General features: G+C 60.6%; 1 protein-coding gene across 2 annotated transcripts in view; it reads left to right on the top strand.

Moving 5' to 3' along the window:
- The window catches only part of CBFA2T3 (CBFA2/RUNX1 partner transcriptional co-repressor 3), a 63,471-nt gene that overhangs the window by 11,171 nt on the left and 31,152 nt on the right, over window positions 1-21,148 (top strand). The window lies entirely within an intron of this gene.

Genomic DNA, 21,148 nt, shown 5'->3' with positions numbered 1-21,148 from the left:
CCCTGGTGGTACTCAGTGACCCTCGGGCCAGGGGTCGGAACAGAGCCCCGTGGGACAGTGATGGCCCCGTGGTGGCCAGGGTCTTGGCCAGGTGGCCTTCCCTGCTGGGGTTCAAAGGCTCGGCTTGGGGGCGCCAGGGGCTTGGTCAGCAGCGGTGGGTGCCGGGAGTCGCTGCCTGTGGACAGAGGCCTTCACGAGGCCCTCCCTGTGGCTTCCACTTCGGAGAAGGCCCCACACTGGGCAGGCTTGCCTGTGTCGGCATCTACGGCTTTTCTGAGCTGACCGCAGAGTGTCACGAGGCGCCTTTCCATCGTGGCCTGTGCAGCCCAGTGGGAGGGAACCAGATCCCACCTCCTGAGGGAGCAGGTGGGAAGTGTGGCTGACCTGTCTTGGGTCAGTGTTGGCTCCAGGGTGTCAGCACAGGCGGCCTAGCAGGGATTGGCTCCCCAGGCAGGGTACGGCCAGCTGGGCCTCCGGGGCCTGGGGAGGAGGAGGCGGAAGGGGGATCACCCCGGGCAGTGCTGGCTTCCCAGGCTCCCTCTGTGCCAGCCGAACCCCCTACAGCTGCCGCCTAGCCCCAGAGCAGCCCGGAAATTATCACCTGCAGGCTGCATGCCAGGCTGGTACCTGGCTGGCGTGGCCCCCGTGGCCAAGGTCGCTGTTCCCCTGGGTGCCCAGCTCTGACCTCAAGAAGGGTTTCAGGGAGGTCCCTGGAGGAGAACAGGTGGACCCACCCCTTCCCCAGCCGCTTCTCCACCCCGGCAGGATTCAGACACCCGGATAACAGGCTGGGTGTGGGGTCAAGATCTGGCTCCAGGAGGAGCTGGGGCCGCCAGTTTCCAGCTGCCTCTCCCCACAGACGGGGCCCAGCAGCCTCACCTCCGCGGGGGCATCAGTGCTGCCTGGGGAAGTCCATGCACCCGAGGGCAGGGCGGGACCCGGCTTGTCACGTCGACCTGGCCTTCACACTGACATCTCTGAGCCACGCCTCCATCTGACCCAACTCGTTAGGCGGTGCCCGTTCATTCCCTCGACAAATAGTGATTGGTGCCTGCTATACGCCCGGGGCTGCTGCTCCATCTGGGAGAGACAGAAGTGAAGGAAGGGAGCAGCGATGGTGTTTGGTGCCTGCTGTACGCCCGGGGCTGCTGCTCCGTCTGGGAGAGACAGAAGTGAAGGAAGGGAGCAGCGATGGTGTTGCCCCACCAAGGGCCGTGGGGGTTGATGCTGGCTTCTCTGGTAAAGGGATTTGGAACCTAGCTGCAGGAGGAGGGAAGGACCACACGTGCCAGGCCCGAGGCAGGAGTGTCCGCCACCTCCAGGACCAGCGAGGAGCCTTGTCTCAGAGAAAGGAGATGAGGGCAGGGAGGTGGCGGGGGCCGGACGGGGTGGGACGGGGCTGCCCTGCTGCTGAAAGGACCTCGCTTTGAGGTGGGGCACAAGGGACAGGCACAGAAGGCCTTGTGAGCTCCTGGGAGCCCACGGTGCACCGAGGCCCCAGCCCAATCCAGAGGAGGAATTCCCAGCAACCCCTGCCGTGAACGCCTCCGTCCCGTCTTATTGAGCCGAGGAAACAGGCTCAATAGGCCCCACCCTGGCACACACAGGGCTGTGGCCAGCTTGTCCCTCGGGAAGATCCTGCCCTCGGGCCTCCCTGCAGCCGTGCAGTGGGGGCGGCGCTCACCCACGCTCTCCTGACACAAAGCTCGTTGGCTGACCCAGGGCCACCTGGTGTGACGCATGACAAACCTCCATGTCACAGCCCTGAGACGGCTTGGTGACTGACCCCGAGCAGGAGAGATGGAAAGAGAGATGGCTCAACCTCGACTCCTGAAAACCGCAGCAGACACCGACAGTTCGGAGACGAGGCTGGGACAGACGCCCCCCAGCCCACAGCACGCCAGGTCCCTGGGAGCGCTTGGGGGGCCTTCAGTGGTGGATGGAGGAGGTTTGTCCAGCTGGACATTGGAGGAGGAATTTGTCACACCTTTTAGGTGCTGGAACCCCCTGCACGGAGCCCAGATTCACTCCTTGCCTGTGGGAACAAGGTTAGGCTCTTGGAGGTGGCAGCCCGGCCCCAGAAGCCAGTTGTACCCCCAGCGGCGGCTCTGCGCTGCCCTGCTGGGAATTCACTCAGTGGCCCCACCACAGCGGGATTAACCCCCTTTCACAGGCAGGGGAAGTGAGACCACCCAGTGCCCACCAAGTGCTCCCTGCACAATTCACGGAGGCCTCCCTGGTCTCACGGAGCTGACCTTCCAGGGGGCAGAAGAGGTGGTGCCAGTTCCAGGCTGCGGCCTGTGGGGGAGAGGACAGCGTTGTCCTTCTAATCCTGGTCCTTCTCGGCCTCTCTTTTAAAAATCATCGTAAAAACGTTCACATGGCCTCTGGCATAGAGAGGATGGCACCGACTCCATAGTGCCACCCATGTCCTTGGTGACTGGGGCTCCCTATGCTGCAGCCTGGAAAAGCCCGTCGCCAGGGAGCTGGGAGCCCAGGGTGCAGGGGCAGCTCTGAGCCCCCGGGAAAGCACATTGCCAGACTCCACACACGCAGGGGCTCCCGGCGGGCGGTCGGGCAGACAGTGAAAGCTGAGGGATGGTCCCTGAAGAAACTAGAAGCGTCCGGTTACCCTGGTGCCCTGGAGGGAGAAGCAGCATTCAGAGCCATTCAGGTGGCCTCAGGCAGGTCTGGAGCCTCTCTGAGCCTGTGTCTGCCACTGCAAAGTGACCTCTGTCCCGCTTGCCACCCTCAGAGTCGTCCTCCTGCTGGGATGAGAGCAGCACGGGGCACTCGGAGCAGGTCTCTGGCTGCCAGGCACAGGAAGGGCCTCCCTCCCCTGCAGAAAATTCCCTGGGGGCTGTTTTGACTCAGCAGCACCACCCCCCGGCCCCCCGCAGATCTCTTGGAGGCTGCGTGAGAGCGCTTGGTGGGATGAGTCAGGGTACCCGGAAGGCTCCGCTCAGGAGGGAGCAGCAGAGCCAGCCCCTCATGGGTCTCCCCCGAGCAGCTGCCACCACGGCTGTGGCTGCACCGTGCCCAAGCCCAGCCCATCTGCCTGCCTGGAACCTTCCCAAGGCCGGGAGCTGGGAGAGGACCAATCGGCGCAAGGCTGGAACCCGGCCCTCTGCCCACTGCGGACATGGCCTGCTGCCCCAGGGTCAGGGAGCTCGGTATCCAAGACGAGGCTGTTGCTGTGTGACTCCAGGCGGGTCCCTGTCCTCTCCGCTGCCTCCCCCTTGGGCTGTTGCAGAGCTGAGATCCCTCGCAGACACAGCAAGCCCTGGGCTTGGCCACGGTGACCAGTGGCTTGTAATTTCTTCAGGGCCGTCCCTGTTTTCACTGTCTGCACCCACACTTGGTGGCGGGGAGTGTGGCTCTGTGGCCTTGGTGGAGAAAGCACTCAGTGAGGTGGGAGGCGGTGGCAGCGGCCTCCATCAGCCCAAAGCTATGGGCAGGACTCGCCGTCACGGCCCCTGGTTGGGTCTAAATTCAACAGGTGGTTTCCTGCACCTGCTTGGCCCCCAGTGCCTGACTGTCCCCGCCGCGTCCGGCCAGCTGGGGCAGTGGGTGAGACCATCCGCATCTGGGCAGCAGAGGCTGTCTGACGAGAGTGACCTCATGCTCCCGGCCATGGGGCCTCTGCCTCTGGGAGCCACAAGGCTTGTCCTGTGCCCCCTTGCAGGGACCACTCCCTGCATCCAGTTGCTTCGAGGCCCCACGGCACAGCACCGAGAGCTGCCCTGGTGGCCCCCGCAGCCACCACTGGGCCCTGCGCCCGCTCTTCTCCCCGTGGCCTGTGTCTGCCCATTGCTGGACCCCTCTCCAAGGCCATCCCAACCATTGCCGCCAAAAGCCTCATTCTCCACCACCTTCCTGGACCCCAGGTCCCTCCCCTTTGGTCTCAGCAGAGTCTAGTCTCCTCGTGGTTGGCGGCCCCAGGGAGGCAGCGCCAGGGCGGAGCTTGTGCAGGGCCACGGGGGAGCTTGTGCAGGGCCACTGGGGCGGTCCTCAAGGCACACAGTGTGCCCCACGTCAGCACAGCCATTGCAGCTCCCAGGGAATAGTGAGGAAGGTGAGGCCCAGAGAGGGCAGATCTTCACTCAGGCTCACTGGGACTCAGCCCAGCAGGTGTAGCCCCTCCAGGGTAGACATGACCACCACCTGCCCCGCCCCCACCGCGGCGGTCCTTGCTTTAGCCCAGCAGGCATGGCCCTCGCACCCTGGCTCCTTGCTTTAGCCCTGGCTGAGTTGCTGTGACCTTGCCTGACCACGCCCCCACCTCCACCCGGGGTCTTTGCTATAACCATGGCTGGGTCGCTGTGCACCCTCAGCATGAGATCCGCAGGGCGTCCTGGTCCTTGCACTGTGGTGATGTATGCTTCAAAGCCCTGGCCAGTGAGCCTGGCCTCTCACCTTTGACTGGGCTCCTCCCCCGGCCCCACCTGTGAGAGAGGACAGTGCTTGGGGGTGGGTTCGGCATTCTGGTCTTTTCCAGAGCCTCCCCAACCTGGAAGGTGCCGGCATCCAGCCCAGGAGCCCAGATCCTGCGTTCCAAAGCCGACCTCCGTGTGAGGGCCTTCCCACCCTGACAGCAGGAGCGACAGATGTGTGAGCCGGGTTGTGGAGGATGCACAGCTTGGCCTCCCTCCCCAAGCCGTGCTGTGCACCAGGACTGGGCTGTGCAGAGCCTGCAGCCCCTTCACGACTCAGCTGCTCCCCAGCTGCCCCTTCACAGCTCAGCTGCTCCCCTGCTGCCCCTTCACGGCTCAGCTGCTCCCCAGCTGCCCCTTCGCGGCTCAGCTGCTCCCCAGCTGCCCCTTCGCGGCTCAGCTGCTCCTCAGCTCACACAGCAGTAAGTGCGTTTGTTGCTCAAATTGTCTCAAAGGCCGCAAACAGCCCTTCTGGTGGCAGTGGATATGGCAGGTAATGTGGGCAGCCAAAGGTCCGAGAGGCCCCCACTCAGCCTGAGGTCTCTGTGCAAGTCCCTGGCAGCTCAGGAAACCTCAAGGCGACTAGCAAGAGCTCAGCCTGGTGGGCTCCCTGGAAAAGGAGGCAGGCAGGGGGCAGGAGGCGGAAGCACCGAATCCTCACCTCCTCTGTGCGATGAGGAGGGGGTGCGGGACCCCCCGTTTCACAGGGAGAACGCTGAGGCCCAGCAAGGCCAGGGGACTCGCCCACACCAGTGGACGCTGACTTCAAACCCAAAAGCTGTGCCCCCAGCTCGCCAACCTGCTGTGCCATCTCAGCACATCACAAACTCCTCCGCGTCTCTCCCTCCACATTTGGCAAATTGGGGAGACGTGGGGTATTTGGAGGGACCTGGTGGGAGCCAGGCAGCTGGGGTGCGCTAGGTGAAGGCGCTGGGGGCCTGTGTAGAGAGCTGGTCGGGTCCCAGCTCTGTCCGTCCGCTGTGCACCTTGAGCAGTTCCTTCCTCTCTGGGCCTTTGCTGCCCCATCTGTACAGTGGGAAGAGTGAGAGGCTTATGTTTTCATCATGATTATATAACAGAACAGCCTCCTGGGTGGGGGGGGCTGCCAAGGTTAAATGAGTTAGTATTTTGTTGGCCACGTGAAACCACGCAGGGGCAAAGCCTGTGCTACGGGAAAGTTGGCGTCGCTGTCTCCGAGGTCGGGATGGGATTCCAGGAAGGGGCCGTCCGCCACCCTCCAACAGCTGCCAAGCTGGGACCCGGCCTGTAGGAGGGATTTGCCCAGGAACAGGCGTGGGTTGGCCGCTGTCCTGGGCATTGGTGCATTCTTGACCCGCCCTCGGGAAGGCCTCAAGCATAGCCCTGGCGTGGGGTAGGAGAGGCAGACTGCTTGCAGAATGTCTGCCCCGGGCACCAGCATGGCCAGGCCCTGGGACTCAGGTCCTCTCTCCTCTGTGCTGCAAACGGCAGACAGGATCTAATGCTCCAGCCCATACAGCCCCTTCCCACAGCACCCACGCTGGTGCCCAGGGCAGACATGGTGAGTGCACCGCAGCCCTCGGCCCCCTCAATCCTGCTAAGGCAGCAGCAGCCTTCTCGTGGAGGGCCCTAGGCCCTGCTGCTGGACAGGACTTTTACTCTGGCTAGACTGGCTCTGAGAGCCCAGCCAGCTCTGGCCACCTCTGCATCCTTAGACTGCAGAAACCTAGGGTAAGAACAGGGTCGGTTTCTGTGGGGACTGCTTTCCAAGGAGGCATGGGGCACCCTCTTGGGTGAAGACCCTCAAGATACCTTACATCGGGAGCACCCCCCACCCAAAGTGTGGAGCAGGCGGGCTTCAGCCGCTGAACCCAGCTCCCGGGATGTCCTGGCCGCGACACGTTTGGTGGCATCGACACCAGCCCTGAAATCAGAGTCCTGGGCTCACGGCTCACCCTGGCCTGTCCCAGTGATTTAACCTTGGACAGGCAGTTGCCTGTGTGGGCCTCAGCTTTGACGTGTGAACTGGGAGTCAAAATGCGCCGTGCAGAGAGGTCTGGGTAAGATGGGGTGAGGCGTCCCCATTCCCCAGGTAGACATTTACTGAAGCAAGCGAATGAGTAACTGTGTCATTACCACGAAGGCTATGGCGCATATGGGGGGTGTCCCAGGTGCCCCCGAGGAAGCAGCTTCAAATGAGGGAGCTGCAGCCACAAGTCCCCCGGCACCTCGGATGTACGGCTCAGGAAATGGCAGCTGAGACGATCCTAATTCCCAGGGGTCCTGTTTAGGGTGGCTGTATTCTCCTACCACCCCAGCCTTAAGGCAGAGCTTCCGGGACAAAATCCAGGCCTCCCCCGCACCGCCCCTCCCTCCCCCAGCAAAATGTGACCCAAGAAGTGAGCAGGGGGCTGCAGACAGAGAGGGAGGGCAGGAGAGGGGCAGGGGCTGGACCCCCTCCCAGGGATATCCCGGGAAGAGGGGCCCACTCACCGCCCTGGATGGGGAAATCCCGGCTGGCGGCGTGCCACCACCTCCCTGCCACCCCATCCGTCACCAGCCAGACACATTTCTGATCCTGCCAAGCTGGGGTGGGGCGGCGTGGCACGGAGGATCAGCTCGGCTTCCCTGCTCCCCCACCATCCTTTCTGCTGCCTGCGTGTAATTAACAGAGTAATTAAAAACAGGATGAGTTAATTGGTATTCATTTATGTGGCAGATGTTTTTAATTGAGGCAGGAAACAATTTACCTGTTTACATCAACAATGGCAAAGGCAGGCTTGTAAAACACATTTTTAAAAATATTTTCCTCCCCCTGCCTAAAAAGAATTGAAATCACTTGGTCTCCCCTGCCCCAGGCCTCCGCCCTGTGAGAGCCGGGCAGGCCCTTCCTGGGGGAAGGCCCAGGGTGGGGGTGGAGCAGGGAGGTTCCACCAAGAGGAAACATCTGTTTAAAAGGTTTGCCTCCAGAGCAGCCTGTTTTCCTTAAATTCAGAGAAAGGATGTGTTGTTCCAGGTTGTGGAGACACCAGTCCCGCTGCTCTCCAAGACGCCTCCCCAGTGAGTCTGGCCCTGCTGTTTAATGTAGCCCCCTGGCCAGGGCTTGGCCTCCAGGAGGGCGGGAGGCAGCTTCAGGTGGGCCTGGCTGGAGGAAGACCACCCAGCTGGGGCTGGCAAGCAGGCAGGGCAGGGAGGGGCTGGGGACCCAGTCCTCCTGGCAGAATCCGGGAGCAGGCAGGTGTGGCTGCCCTCGTCCATCTGCACTTTTGGTGCCTTTGGCATTGCGTGGTGGGGCCTCCTGCCACTCCGTCACCACGCACCACCTGTGGCCGTTGGAATTTAAATTAATTAAGATGAAATATTCCTGGCCAGGGGCGGTGGCTCACGCCTGTAATCCCAGCCCTTTGAGAAGCCGAGGTGGGCAGATCACTTGAGGTCAGGAGTTTGAGACCAGCCTGGCCAACATGGTGAAACCCAGTCTCTATTTAAAAAAAAAAAAAAAAAAAAAAAAAAAATGGCCGGGTATGGTGGTGGGCGCCTGTAACCCCAGCTACTCGGGAGGCTGAGGCACAAGAATCACTTGAACCTGAGAGGCAGAGGTTGCAGTGAGCCAAGATCATGCCTCTGCACTTCAGCCGGGGTGACGGAGCGAGACTCCATCTCAAAAAAAAAAAAGATAAAATGTAAAATTCAGTTCTCCCCTCATAGGGCTTCCTTTCAAGTACTTGGCAGCCGGGTGGAGCTCCGGCGACTGTCAGTGCATGGGCCTAGAACATTCCACTGTGGCACAAGCTTCATTGGTCAGCTGACTTGCGCGTCCCTGGTATGGGAGGACTGCAGGCCTCGGGCGCACACCGCCTGACCCTTTCACCATCTGGGGAAGGAGGGAGGCAGGAACGCCCACCCCAGGGAGCGTGATGAATCCTTGAGCAGAGCCCTGAGGAAGCTGCTGGTTTACAGACTGGCACTAATTGAGCACTTGCTGTATGCCTGCCCTTGTAAATGGCTTTAATTCTCATTAATTCTCATGCTGCTTGCCAAGGTAACTCTCTAGGGAGACGTTATCACTGGCCTCTTTGTGCAGATGAGGGAACCGAGGCCCAGGAATTGCAGCGTGGGGCGGGGTCTGACGCGGCCTCCAGACCTGCATTGAAACAGCATCCACGGACTACGTGGAGCAAAGCTGACTTTCCAACAGTTCCACTTGTAGGCACCATCCTTGTCTGTCTTTTTAGAGTAAACATTGCACGTGCTCAGAAGTAACTGGGGTCCCGCCCGGGGACTCGGCGGAGAGGCTGCTCTGGGTGGGAGGGAACACCCACGCTTGCCGTGCACCATGCGTGCAGTTTGGAGAATTCGAGGAGTGGGTTTTGCCTTTGTGATCATGGCCTTGGGCACTGAGCTTCTTACCTGTAAGGCTGAGTGAATACTGGGCCGTGGGGACAGCGCCTGAGGCCACGCTGATGTTAGGAATGTTTATTTAGAAATAGAATGCTTGTTCCCTGGTGCTGCAAAGAAATAGTACTTGAACGTAAATTTAATTCTCTCAGCAAGGCCGTTTTTACTTTCTGCAGAAAGGGTACGCTCGCCAGCAGTTTTGCCCCGAGAGTACACCAAACAAAGGAGACAGGCTCATTTATAACCTGACGCGTCCACCCTACTGCTGTGTCCGGTTTCCATTGGCTGGAACGGGACCTCGCATTCTGTATTTGTCCCGATTGGTTAGCAACTTAGAACTTTTTAAAAGAGGCAAAGGCAGAGGAGAACAAAGGAAGGAGGAAGTAACTTGTGGAATGCCGAGAAGGGTAAAAACATCTTCAAATAAGGAAGAGGAACAGGCTGTGACCTAATGCTTGCTTGGACCAGTAGAAGCATGCCAGGGCAGATACTTAGGCTAAATTGTGGGAGCTTAGAACATAAAGTACATTGATTTCTTTATTATGGCTAGCAGATATTTAGGAATGTTAGTACAGGTCTTTCAATAAATTTTGCTTCTAAGAGAAGTTACTATTTATTCCTGATTAGACGGGGAGGAAAGTCTTTGAAGAGGAACCTCTACTTTTTTGCACGGATGACCGGGTGAGCCTGCAGCTCCGACCTCTCTCGGCACCAACCCTGGGGGCCGTATGGCCCCAAGGTTCCCGGCACCCCCTGCTGTGGGAGGCCGGGCTGGGCCATGTGGGCGACCTGCCATGGAACTTCTGGGACATTTCAAAAGTTCTTAGGGCAAGAAGACAGAATGTTCTGGGCTGGGGGCTCTGGCCTGGGCATAGCTCTGCTCCACCCTCCCTCCTGGAGGCATTGGAGGCCGCCCAGCCTCCTGTGTGGGGCTCACCACATAAAACCAGCAACAGCCACAAATTTTGAGGAGGTCGCTGGGCCGCACGCTTGGAGCTCAAGGCCTGTGCCAGCAGCTGTACAGCCTCTGGAGGAGCGGGGGCCCCACCCTGTCTGGGAGGTGAGAGTGGCGAAGGCCTCCCCACGGCTGTGGGCTGGGTCCTCGATGTGATGCAGCTGGTCCCAGGGGCAGCCGCAGCCCACACTGCGAAGGCAGGGTGCCCAGGGCAAGAGGACGGGGCCCAGGCCATGGTGGGGTTGTCTCCCAGGCCTCCCTTCACCCCCGGCCTGCAGGGATCAGGGAGGGCCCAGGTCGGGGCCTCAGTGTCAAAAAACTGAGAAGCAAAAGGGCCATTTGTGTGCGTGTTTGCATTTGGGTGGGGGTGAGAGAGAAAAGCCGCAGGCGTCCCTGGCCCAGGGTCCTGGGGTCCCAGGGGCTTCCTGCAGTCAGCACCAGGGAGGCCACGCTGTCTCTCCACGTGGGCCACTTCCACTCACAGGACGTGGCGGGAAGCCCCAGGGCGAAGCCAGCCCAGGCTGTCCCCTCTTCCACTCCAGGGAGGCCGCCTCTAAAGCGCTGTCTGGGCTGCTAGGATTTGTGGGTTTCACCTGCACCGTCTCCTGGGGTCCCGCCATGCACCCGGGAGGGACCAAGGGGATGGTGGCCCTGCACTCTTGTCTGCACCCACGCTCTCCTCCGCGCCCACGCTCTCCTCCGCGCCCACGCTCTCCTCTGCGCCCACGCTCTCCTCCGCGCCCACACTCTCCGCACCCACACTCTCCTCTGCACCCACACTCTCATCCGCACCCACACTCTGCATGCGTGTGTCATCCATGCGCACATCACATGTCACACTCATGACGCTGCTGGGGGTTGCTGGGAGAACATTCTGGCACTTCAGGGGAAACATTCTCGACGACGCAGGGGCACCCTGAGCCGCCAGACCCTAATTATTCCTTAGTGTCCACAGGGGCAGTGGCGTGACTTTAAACTTGGCAGCCGCCCTCTGCAGAGTTCAAGGTGATTTGCAGCCAATTCGCACATTTTTTAAAACAGCGATGACACTTTGGGAACGGGTTTAGCCTCCCCTGGCGCCTCATTGGCGGAAAATCCTAACAGAGGCCTCAGGTTTCCAGGGGTTTCCAGACCCTCCAGACAGCTGAGCCTTCCCTGCAGCCCCCACCACTGGGCCCTGCAGGCCCTGCACGTGGGAGGGTCTTGTTCCCAGGGCTGTGCGGCCTGCCTGGCCCCGGCATCCCAGCCTCTGTGCCCTCCTTGGGGCAGGCCCTCCCCTCCCACGGTGGCACCTTTCTCCCACGGTGCCAATTCCGCAGCCTTCAGAACCAGGTGCAGCCTCTTCCTGTGAGGTTCTCTGCTCCGCTTGTGTCTGGGGCTGTCTGTGGGACCTTCTGCTCCACACCTAAGTCCAGGCACGTGGCCGTGCCGAGGGCAGGGCCAGCTAAATCACACCTGCAGCCCGGGCCTGGGGTCAGCCGACAGCCAATGATCTCAGATTCCACCAGTTCTCCTGCTTTTTCCTTTTTGTTTTTTTCCTTTTTTTTTGAGATGGAGTCTCGCTGTGTCACCCAGGCTGGAGTGCAGTGGCAGGATCTCGGCTCACTACAACCCCTGCCTCCCTGGTTCAAGCGACTCTCCTGCGTCAGCCTCCCAAGCAGCCCTCCTTTTCTAAAAGAATCCGTGCTTCTGCGCCTGTCTAGTAACCGATACAACGTTCACGACCCTGCCCTCCCCTCTGTTGGCCCCTCCACGCCTGTCTAGTAACCAATATGACGTTGGCGACCCTGACCTCCTCTCTGTGGGCCCCTCTTCCACCTAGCAGTCACGTCTTCACCCCCAGGGGCTGCAGCGAGGAGGGGCCTATGCCAGTGGCCAAGGGGCATTTTTAAAAACAAAACAAGGATGTGGCATAAAATAAAGGACTGGGAGGCAAGGAGGGAAGGCAAAGGAGCCCCCTCAACCCCCTTCCCCGCCCAGCCCACCCACCTCTCCCCAGGGGCCGCCCTTCTTCCTTACAGAGAAGCTCTATCTGCAGATCAGACCACCTCTCACTCAGGCCGGAATGTTCTGCGGCCATCCCTGAGGTCACACAGCCCTTATTAGACAACATGCACACGCGAACACCCACCCCACGAATATGCACAGGAATACACACGCACACATACACCAACATGTACACGTGAGCGCACACACACACGGACACACACCCATGCACACACATGAATACACACACGTATGAATACACAGGCACACATACCCCATGTACACGAGTGCACATACATACACCGACACACACCCATGCACTCGCATGAAACACTCATGAATACACAGGCACACATACACCCACGTGTACACATGAGTGCACACACATACACTGACACATGCACACACATGAATACACATGCACACACACCCCATGCACACACACACCCACATGTACAAGTGAGTGCACACACATACACGGACACACCCATGCACACAATACACACATGCAGAAACACATGCACACATACATCCACATGTATACGTGAGTGCACACACATACACACGGATACACACACATGCACCCATGGACACACATGAATACATACCCATGCACCCACGTACACACACGCATGCACACACGCACACACACCGGATGGATAGAGGGCACCGTGATGCTCTTGAGAGGGAAAGGTGGCAGGGAGTGGCCCAGAGAGGGCAAGGTTCTGACCCAGGTGACCAGCCACACAGCCCACCAGGGCCCCCGCCCACCCTGTGTCCAGCCCACGTGTCTGCTTGTTCTCTGCGCTCCCCACTCCACGCTCCCCCCTCCACACTGCCCCCTCCATGCTCCGTGCTGCTTGTGGAGCTCCTGAAGGAGCTGTCCCTCCTCTGAGTTGAGGTCAGACTGGAGAACTCACTCGGATAGGCAGACCCAGGGCAGGAGGCCACCACCCACCAGTTCCCCCACCCCCCGACCCACCCATAGGCCCCCCAGCCCCATCTCCTCCCCTGCCAGCCCCATCTCTTCCCTACCCCACACCCACGCCTCCTCCTGGCGGCACCCCCGGCACACAGATCCTCAAGCGGAAGCTTGCTTGGCTGCAGGTCGGCTGCCTCTCTTAGTGGCTTGGGGGCATGGGGACGAGAAGGGACCGGCCACACCCAGGACTCCCAGGGTGCCAGGGCTGGTGCTGGGCGAGGACAGCGCCCCTTCTTCCCTCCACCCCTGCCCCGGCTGGCAGCCACACCCCCACCCTCACCTCGCCCCGGCAGCGGGCGGCCCAGATGGCAGGGCCGCCTCCCCCAGGGCGCTCAGGGAGTTGCTGTTGGCAGCGCAGCAGCTCCAGCAGCTGGGCGAGGAATGTGCTTCCTTTGCGTGCGGCCACGGGGCGAACAGGCCCCGGACATCTGGGTCCCATTTGCGGCCTTTTGGGGAGCAGGGAAGATTTTTCACTCCAGCCTCTGAGCTCACCACTCTCCCCCCGCCTTTCCAGGCTTCACTCGACCGGCAGGGTGCCGTAGAAGACTAGACCCTGGGCGCCGTCCGCAGGGTGCAGGGCAGAGGGTCAGGGCACCTTTGATGGCACCTTTGATGGCTTGGGGCTCTGGGCTTAAGCCAGAGGACAGGCCCAGACTCACCCTGGTTGCTTTGAAACCCCGGCAAGAGTGTGATGGCTGCGACAGCGTCCTGCCCGGCAACCACGATCACTTTTTCGGTCTAGTCGTCTTTCTGTACGTGTTTTTATTTCCAAAATAGAACCTCACGCTTTGTTGCCTTGTTGGTGTTCACTCATAGGGGATGTGAATAGAGAGCATTCCGTGACATCATTTTTGAAGGTAAACGTATCCTTGCGGCACCGCACACACAAGCGTGCAGCCCGACAGGCTCCACAAAGCATCACGTGCACACGGATACGGGTCTGACCCACAAACGTTTTCCGACCTGCCCCCAAGGCCTCCAGTCCCCCTCTGGTCACTCCGCTGTCAGGGTGGCCACCATTCCTGACCTCTAGCATCACAGAGTGTTGCTGCCTGATTCTGAATTTTGTAGAAACGGACTTTCACAGCACATGCTTTGCGGGGCCTGGCCCCTGTGTTTGTGAGAGACCGTGTGCGGTGTTGTAGGTTTGTGAGACCGTGTGCAGTGTTGTATGTTTGTGAGACCGTGTGCAGTGTTGTACGTTTGTGAGACCGTGTGCAGTGTTGTACTTGGTGGGCCCGTCCTTTTTCCTTGCTGTATTGTATTCCATTGTGTGGCCATGCTGCAGCCTCGTGTCCCTCTACCTCGGTGCACCCTTGCTGAGGAAGTGGCCGGTGCAGCTCTGGCTCGTTGCTCTGGAGGCACATGTGTCTGTGGGTTGGCTCTTCTGCAGGTTCTGTGCCCAGGAGTGAGCCGGGTATTCCAGCAGCTGTGACTGTTCCAGTCAGCAGATACCAACAAACAGCTTTCCAAAATGAAGGTGGCCACAGTGTGATTCTCAGGTTCCTTAGTTTTGTGTCGAGTAGATAATTTATCTACCCAGCCCTCTCTGAGGAGTCATCGTATTTATTCCGTTTGTCATTCTCATAAACGATGCTGTGACGAACATCCTTGTAGATCACCGTTTGTGCACATTTCCTGAGAATGCATTCCTGAAGGTGGAATTGCTGGTGCCAGTTGAGACCCCACCACAGAGGAATGAGGTGTGGAGTAGCGGAGGGCAAGCGCAGCACTGGCGTCTGAGGCCTGGTTCGGCTAGAGACGAGATGGGTCACTTCTGTTCTCCAGCTTCCCAGCCTCCCTCTCACCAGCTGTGAAATTTGATTGTGTGTCTCTCAGGTCCTTTGCAGCTCTGATATGTTGAGATTCTAAGTAGCAAAGTGTATCAGTCAGCTATCACCGTGTAACAAGCTATCCTCAGACAGTGGCTCAAAGCAACCACCATTCTTTGGCTCACAGTTCTTTAGGTTGGCAGTTTTGGCAAGCTCAGTGGGGTGGTTGTTTTGGGCATGGCTGGGTTTGCTGGCTGGTCTGTGGTCAGCCATGGATCAGTCCAGCTCCACCAATTGGCTGGGCCAACTCTGTCCTGCGTGTGTCTCATCCTGAGCATGTTCACGTGGGCGCTCCACAGAGGGCTGGTGGGGCTGCCCGCCGCTGACGTCCAGGCTCAGGATCATCTGACATCCCTTGTGCCACATCCTGCCCCCCAGCCAAAGCAAGTCCCCCGGCCAGCCCAGATCCAAGGGGCAGGGAAGTGGACCCCTCCTCTGCACCGGAAGAGCTGCAATCACATCGAAACGGCAGGGGCTTTGGCAGGGTGGGAAATCGAGGCGATTAGCAGGAAACCCACCTTGCGGGAGAGGGTCCTGAATAGCCATGACCGGCATTCCCTGCGCTCCTGCTGCAGGACAGACTCAAGTAGCTCCTTAGTCCTCAGACGCACCCCCGGGAGGGGTGTTCCTCCCACTTCATGGATGAGGGGAGCTGCCTGCTGGGCTCACACGGCAGAGGGGGCAGGCCTCAATTCAAGTCCAGCCCAGGCTGTGTCCTGCAGCAACGAGCCGCCCCGTTGAACCTGCAGAGGACAGGGCCGCCAGGGGAGGCAGATGGGGGGCTTTGTCCTTATGTGCCAGTCAGCAAACCTTTATGGGGCCCTGCCATGTGCCAGGTGCTGTTCAGGGCCCTGCCCTGGGGGAGACGGGCATAAACACGAGGACCAACACAAACAGAGGCTTCAGACATTGACGAGTGGCTGGAGAAGAAAAATGGGTGATGTGGCAGAGAGCGTGGGGGCAGGGACGTGGGCAGTCAGGGAAGGCTTCTCTGCGGAGGGACATTTGCGCCAAGACCTGAATGATGAGGAGACGGCTATGCAGAGATCAAGGGAAGTATTCCAGCCGGAGCCAAGGCCCTGAGGCCGGCGAGAGGGACAGAAGTGCAGCTGGCGTGGCTGGCCAAGACTGGTGGAGAGACCCCCAGCCCACCTGTCCCCATCTGGCCCCAGGACGCACAGCACACTTTGTCCCATCTTCTGCATTTCTTTGGCGAGCCCTGGGTTCACTTGCAGCGCGCAGTTATCCAGAGAGGCTCCTTGGTCCTCAAAAACCCATGAGGGAGGCTTTCTTCTCTCCTTGGGAAAGGAAGAGGCAAGACCAGGTCCGCCTGGAGCCACATAGTGGATTGGGGAGGCGCAGGTGGGCCCAGCCTGCAGGCAGAGGCCGGCCTGTGCACCTTCCAACGGGGAGCCCTGGGCCGGAGTCCGGAGGGAGTTTCAGTGAGATTTTTGTATGCTATGGTTTAGCAGCACATCTGTGACAGAAGGGACCTCTGCACCCAGGCCAGCTGAAGGGATGCCCTGGGTACCTGTTCGTGGTGGTGATGACAGCCGGTGGGCAGTCCGGGCCCTGCCAGCCAACTCTGGGCAACAAAGCTTCCCCCACACAGCTGCGAGGCGGGAGGGGGGTCTTCACGGTGCCCCAGAGGTTGGTCCCGTTCCCCAGCACGGATGCTCACTGTTACCCATGGGCCAGCTCCGGGCACAGTGCCAAAGACAAGCCCCACCTGTGCCAGCTCCACGCGGCCGTTGCAGCTGGACAGACGGCCCAAAGTATGACAGCTGGGTGGCCGGGGCGAGCGGCCAGGCGCTCTGTTCTAGACGCTTTTCGTGAGCTCATGCACTTCATCCCACCGTGATTCTGCGGGAATTCCATCCCCATTCCCATTTTACAGATGAGAAAACTGAGGCCAGATTAGGAGACGGAAAAGCCAGCTCCGTTCCTGCAGGGAGAGGGCACCTGAGGTTCCCGTTCCCTCCCTGCCCTGTCCTTCAGATCGCAAGAGATGATGTCCCCATGGCAGAGCCACAGAGGGCTTTTGAGTTTACGAAAGCCTTTTTGTTCGCTGTCACCCCACCCAAAGAGGCACCCCATCTTACCCGAGGGGAGCCGGAGACTCATACACATTTGGGGACGGCCCCCACCCTGAGTTCACACAGTCGGTTCACACAGCGGCGCGGGAGGCGAACTGGGTTTCCTGCCACCTGGCCGTGCGCTGTTGCCATGGCAACCCCGTGACCTCCATCGTCATCACCCACAGGCCTTGGGGTTAGGGTCCCTTGTTCCTGTACGCGGCGGGAAGGGCAGCAGGGGTGAGTCAGTGGGGCCAGAGGAAGGGTCCTCCCTGGGTCAGGCCCACGAGGACCCGGAAGGGCCTGCGAGAAAAATGGGACTTGGCTCTTTGTCCCTGCAGGGGCGGGAGGGTCCGCGTAGACCGATGGCAGAGAGGGCACTGCTCCCCTGTGTTTATATGGCTGCTTATTCACCAGGCAGGAAGGCTGGATACAAGCCAGATGTGGAGGCGGCCACAGGGCAGCGCCTAAGGCTCTCGGGCCGCCTCCACCCACCCCAGATCCCCACACTTGGCACAGCCCTGGAGGCTGGGGGCGGGGGCGGGGGAGGGAGCCGCCTCCTGGTCATCCGGATACGAGGGGATTTGGGGGGGCACCCGCTGTCCTCGGGCCTGCCCAGGAGGAGCCCCACGTCCCTTCACTTTGCCTCTGTCTTGGCCTGGGAGCCCCGGGTCTGATGCAGGTCAGAGACCTTCTCAGGGCCCTTCCCAGAGTCAGCACCAAGTTCTCCTCTGTTTCACATGCCCCTCAGGGGCGCCGGAGAGCGGCACAGAGACCCCGCTGCGAGGGCCGCCCTGCACTGCTCACACCATCCGCAGCTCAGCCCACAGCTCTTCCCGAGGTGGGAGGGCACTGCCTGTCCCCAGGCCTTCAGATGACGGTGGCTCCGGAGGACACTGAGGCTGGGACCGTCTGGTCCTCAGTGAGCTGTGCCTTTCCAGGTTTTCTCCGTCACCACACAGCAAGTGTTTGCTGAGCACCTGCGGTGTGGCTGGCACTGTTGTGGGCTGTGACCGATGCAAAGGAAGCCCAGCCCTCCTTGAGCTCACCGGGAGCATCCACAAGAGAAGAAGAGGAGCAGGACAGGCGGGTGGGCTCAGCGGCAGAGCTCCAGGGAGAGCCGGTGACAGGAGGGGAGCCAGGGCGAAGGGCTGCTCGGGCTGTAGCATCACCAGGAAGCAGGCAGCCTGGGGCAAAGGCGTAAGGATGAGAGGCAGACTTGCGGGGACCTGGTGGAAATGCATTCCCTGCAGAGACACCGCCATGCAAAGGCCCTGGGGCAGGTACAGCAAGTGACCGAGGCCCAGCGCAGGTGGGTGCAGGGTAGTGTGGGTGGTGAGGCCAGAAGGGACAGCCAGCCACCAAGTGAGGAACAGCCGGGCCACTCTGGCACTGGCCAAGCAGCTGGCGAGCCGCTATGGGACCGCCGTGGACTGCCCTTGGGAAATGTGTGCTAGAGGGTGGCTCGCCCCTCTGGCTCCCCAGAAAGCCAAGTGTACGGGTTTACCTTGGCCTGGGCTCACTGCACTGGATGACTGCCGGCCAAGTAGAGGCTGGAATTCAGAGGCTGGGGCTCCATTCCCAGCTCTGCCCCTTACTCACTGCATGGCCGTGGCCAGTGACCTCAGGTGACCTCACCTCTCCGGGGCAGCGTGGGTGCGGGGTCGTCCATCTCCGGGGCCGTGAGGAGGTGGAAGGGCGGCCGTGGACGGATGACTCTCGTGGTCTCCTCTTTGCACATCTGTGCCTTTCCCAGAGGAAGGTGTGGGACCATGTGATTCTGAAGGAAAATAAACAGCTGTTTAAAGCAGTGGTGTTCAACATCCCAGCCGCCGTCAGGGTCACCCGACGTGCAATGGTGTCCTCCATCCCAGCCGCTGTCAGGGTCACCCGGGATGCCTTGGTGTCCTCCGTCCCAGCCGCTGTCAGGGTCACCCGGGATGCCGTGGTGTCCTCCGTCCCAGCCGCCGTCAGGGTCACCCGGGATGCCGTGGTGTCCTCCGTCCCAGCCGCCGTCAGGGTCACCCGGGATGCCGTGGTGTCCTCCGTCCCAGCCGCCGTCAGGGTCACCCGGGATGCCGTGGTGTCCTCCGTCCCAGCCGCCGTCACGGTCACCCGGGATGCCGTGGTGTCCTCCATCCCAGCCGCCGTCAGGGTCTCCCGGGATTTGCTGGTGACTGTGACGCGTGCATTCATGTCAACCCTCACCCCCATTGCACAGATGTGGACACTGAGGCTGCCCACCCAGGTTGCAGGGCCCGGAGCCTGAGCTCAGCCCCTTAATTCTGCACTTTTATGGAGGGGCCAACTGAGGCACAGCACTGTTCTGGGTCCAGGGCCCGTCCTGGACCTGTCCTGAGCATATCCAAGCCCGGCCTGCACCACAGCCCCAGAAAGGGCTTTGCAAGGGGCCTCGCTGGGCCTCTAAGGGTCGACTTTGGGGCATCCTGGGATGAGGGGTCGGCTGGACTAACAGGAGGAGAGGCCTGGAACCCTCGGGTTGGTTGCAGGCCATGCCCTCCTCCTCCCCTGCCTGCCTGTGGTCAGCTCCAGCAAGGGCAGAGCCGGTGCCCCCCGCTCCCCGGGAGCATGTCCCAAACCCACGGAGAGGATGGGATCCAGAGCCAGGTGCCCTGGGCCCATGCCTCAGTTTCCCCACCTGACAGCCTCTAGACCTTCGGGGGCACGAAATGAGGTAATCTGCACAAAACGCTCAGGTCAGGCCTGGCACGCAGTAGGACGCCATCACCGTGGCTGTGTTGCCTGTGCCAAGGCGTCAAGACAGGTCACCTGCGTTACCTGCCCGGCGTCCTATGCCCCAAGGCTTTTGTGAGGGCTCAAAGGAGGTTACAGCAGAAGCAGGGCTTGTTACTCCAGAGCTGGCGAGGGTGCGAGGCGGGGAAAGCCAGGAAGGTGAGTTCTTGCCCTGGTGGCCATGGGTCCTCCTCCCATGGAGGGTTCTGGAACTCCCGGGCTGGGAGCCCTGGGCTGTGGCCGTTTCCCAGCTGGGCAGGGCGGGCTGGGTGACCCCGCGGACGGGGAAGTGATGGATGAGTGGTCCCCGCACATTGCAGGCTCCTTCCCACTCGCTCTGCCCAGTCTGGAAAGTGGCTTCCTGTCCCGGCCCATTAGTGACATTTCGCTGGGAACTGGATGTGCCGTCTGGGAAAGACACAGCCTCTCCCATGGGCCTCCGGGAGCGGCCTCCAGGGTCTGGGAATTTTCTTTTCTTTTTCTTTTTTTTTTTTTTTTTTGAAACAGAGTCTCGCTCCGTTGTCCAGGCTGGAGTGCAGTGGCACGAATTCGGCTCATGGCAACCTCTGCCTCCCAGGCTAAAGTAATTCTCGGGCCTCAGCCTCCTAAGTAGCTGGGATTATAGGCATGCACCACCACGCTCGGCTAATTTTTGCATTTTTAGTAGAGACAGGGTTTCGCCATGTTGGCCAGGCTGATCCCGAACTCCTGACCTCAAGTGGTTCACCCACCTCGGCCTCCCAAAGTGCTGGGATGACAGGTGTGAGTCACCACATCCAGCAGGTCTGGGAATTTTCTTGATGAGTGGGAGCTTGGGAGGCAGATGAGGCTGCAGCCAGGGCTGGGGGAGGAGCTGGCATCTTCTCCCTGTCCTCTTCCTTTAGACGTCTGACCAGCTGCTGCACGCCCAGACCCTTTGGGGGACCGGGGAAACCCAACATCAGGGCGGACTCAGGCGTGCCCAGAGACGGGCGCATTGTGCCCGGAGCCAGTGCCTGAGCCATCCAGGGTGGGAAGGACAGGCAAAGCCCCTGCTCTGGGGTGGGGGGACAATTAGAAGATGCCACCATCAGCCATGGGCAGCGAAAGTGAGAAGGACACTAGGCAGAGGCCCAGGCCACAGAGGGAGGCCAGGAGGGCAGGTGCCTCCCCTCGGGGTTCCCAGGCTACAGGTACCCTCTGTGGCCAGTGGGGAAGGGGCAGCTGGGCCAGGTCACCTGGATCCACACCTGGCTCTCCCCCTCCTCAACCTCTCTGTGCCTCTGTTTCCCCGCTCGTAAGATGGAGAAGCGCAGGATCTCCCTCAGGGCTGTGGAAGAATCCGTGAGGACAGGGTTGGTCCTCTGTGTGAGATCCCTCCCCTCCGGGCGTCAGAGCCCTTCTCATCAGACTCTGCACCTGCCACCCACCTGCCTCTGAGCCAGGGCCACAGGGAAGGGGCTGGGACCCAGATTGACCCCACCCACCCCAGCAAGAGGACCCCAGTGCTGTTCTGAGCCAGGCTGGGGTTAGGACACTTGTGTAGGCCCCGGGAGGACAGCCAGGGTGGGGACAGCAGGTGCCCGGGGACCTCCTTGTGCTGGGCGGCCGGGCCTCGGGACCCCTCCCCAAATTCCATGCTTTCTTCTGCACAGGCAGCGCTGGGCCTCGGGAGCTGTTTGAAAATACATGGGGGTGTCCTCGGGGACCGGGGTCCCCTTGCAGCTGACGTAGGTTTCCGGGATGCTGGAGGCCTCGTTTCTGTTTCATGGGCA

The sequence above is a fragment of the Nomascus leucogenys genome, chromosome 2, assembly GCF_006542625.1.
Source record: "Nomascus leucogenys isolate Asia chromosome 2, Asia_NLE_v1, whole genome shotgun sequence".
In the NCBI taxonomy this organism is placed as follows: Eukaryota; Metazoa; Chordata; class Mammalia; order Primates; family Hylobatidae; genus Nomascus; species Nomascus leucogenys.
Note: the sequence above shows the minus strand (reverse complement) of the source record. Positions and strands in the feature narration are given on the sequence as shown.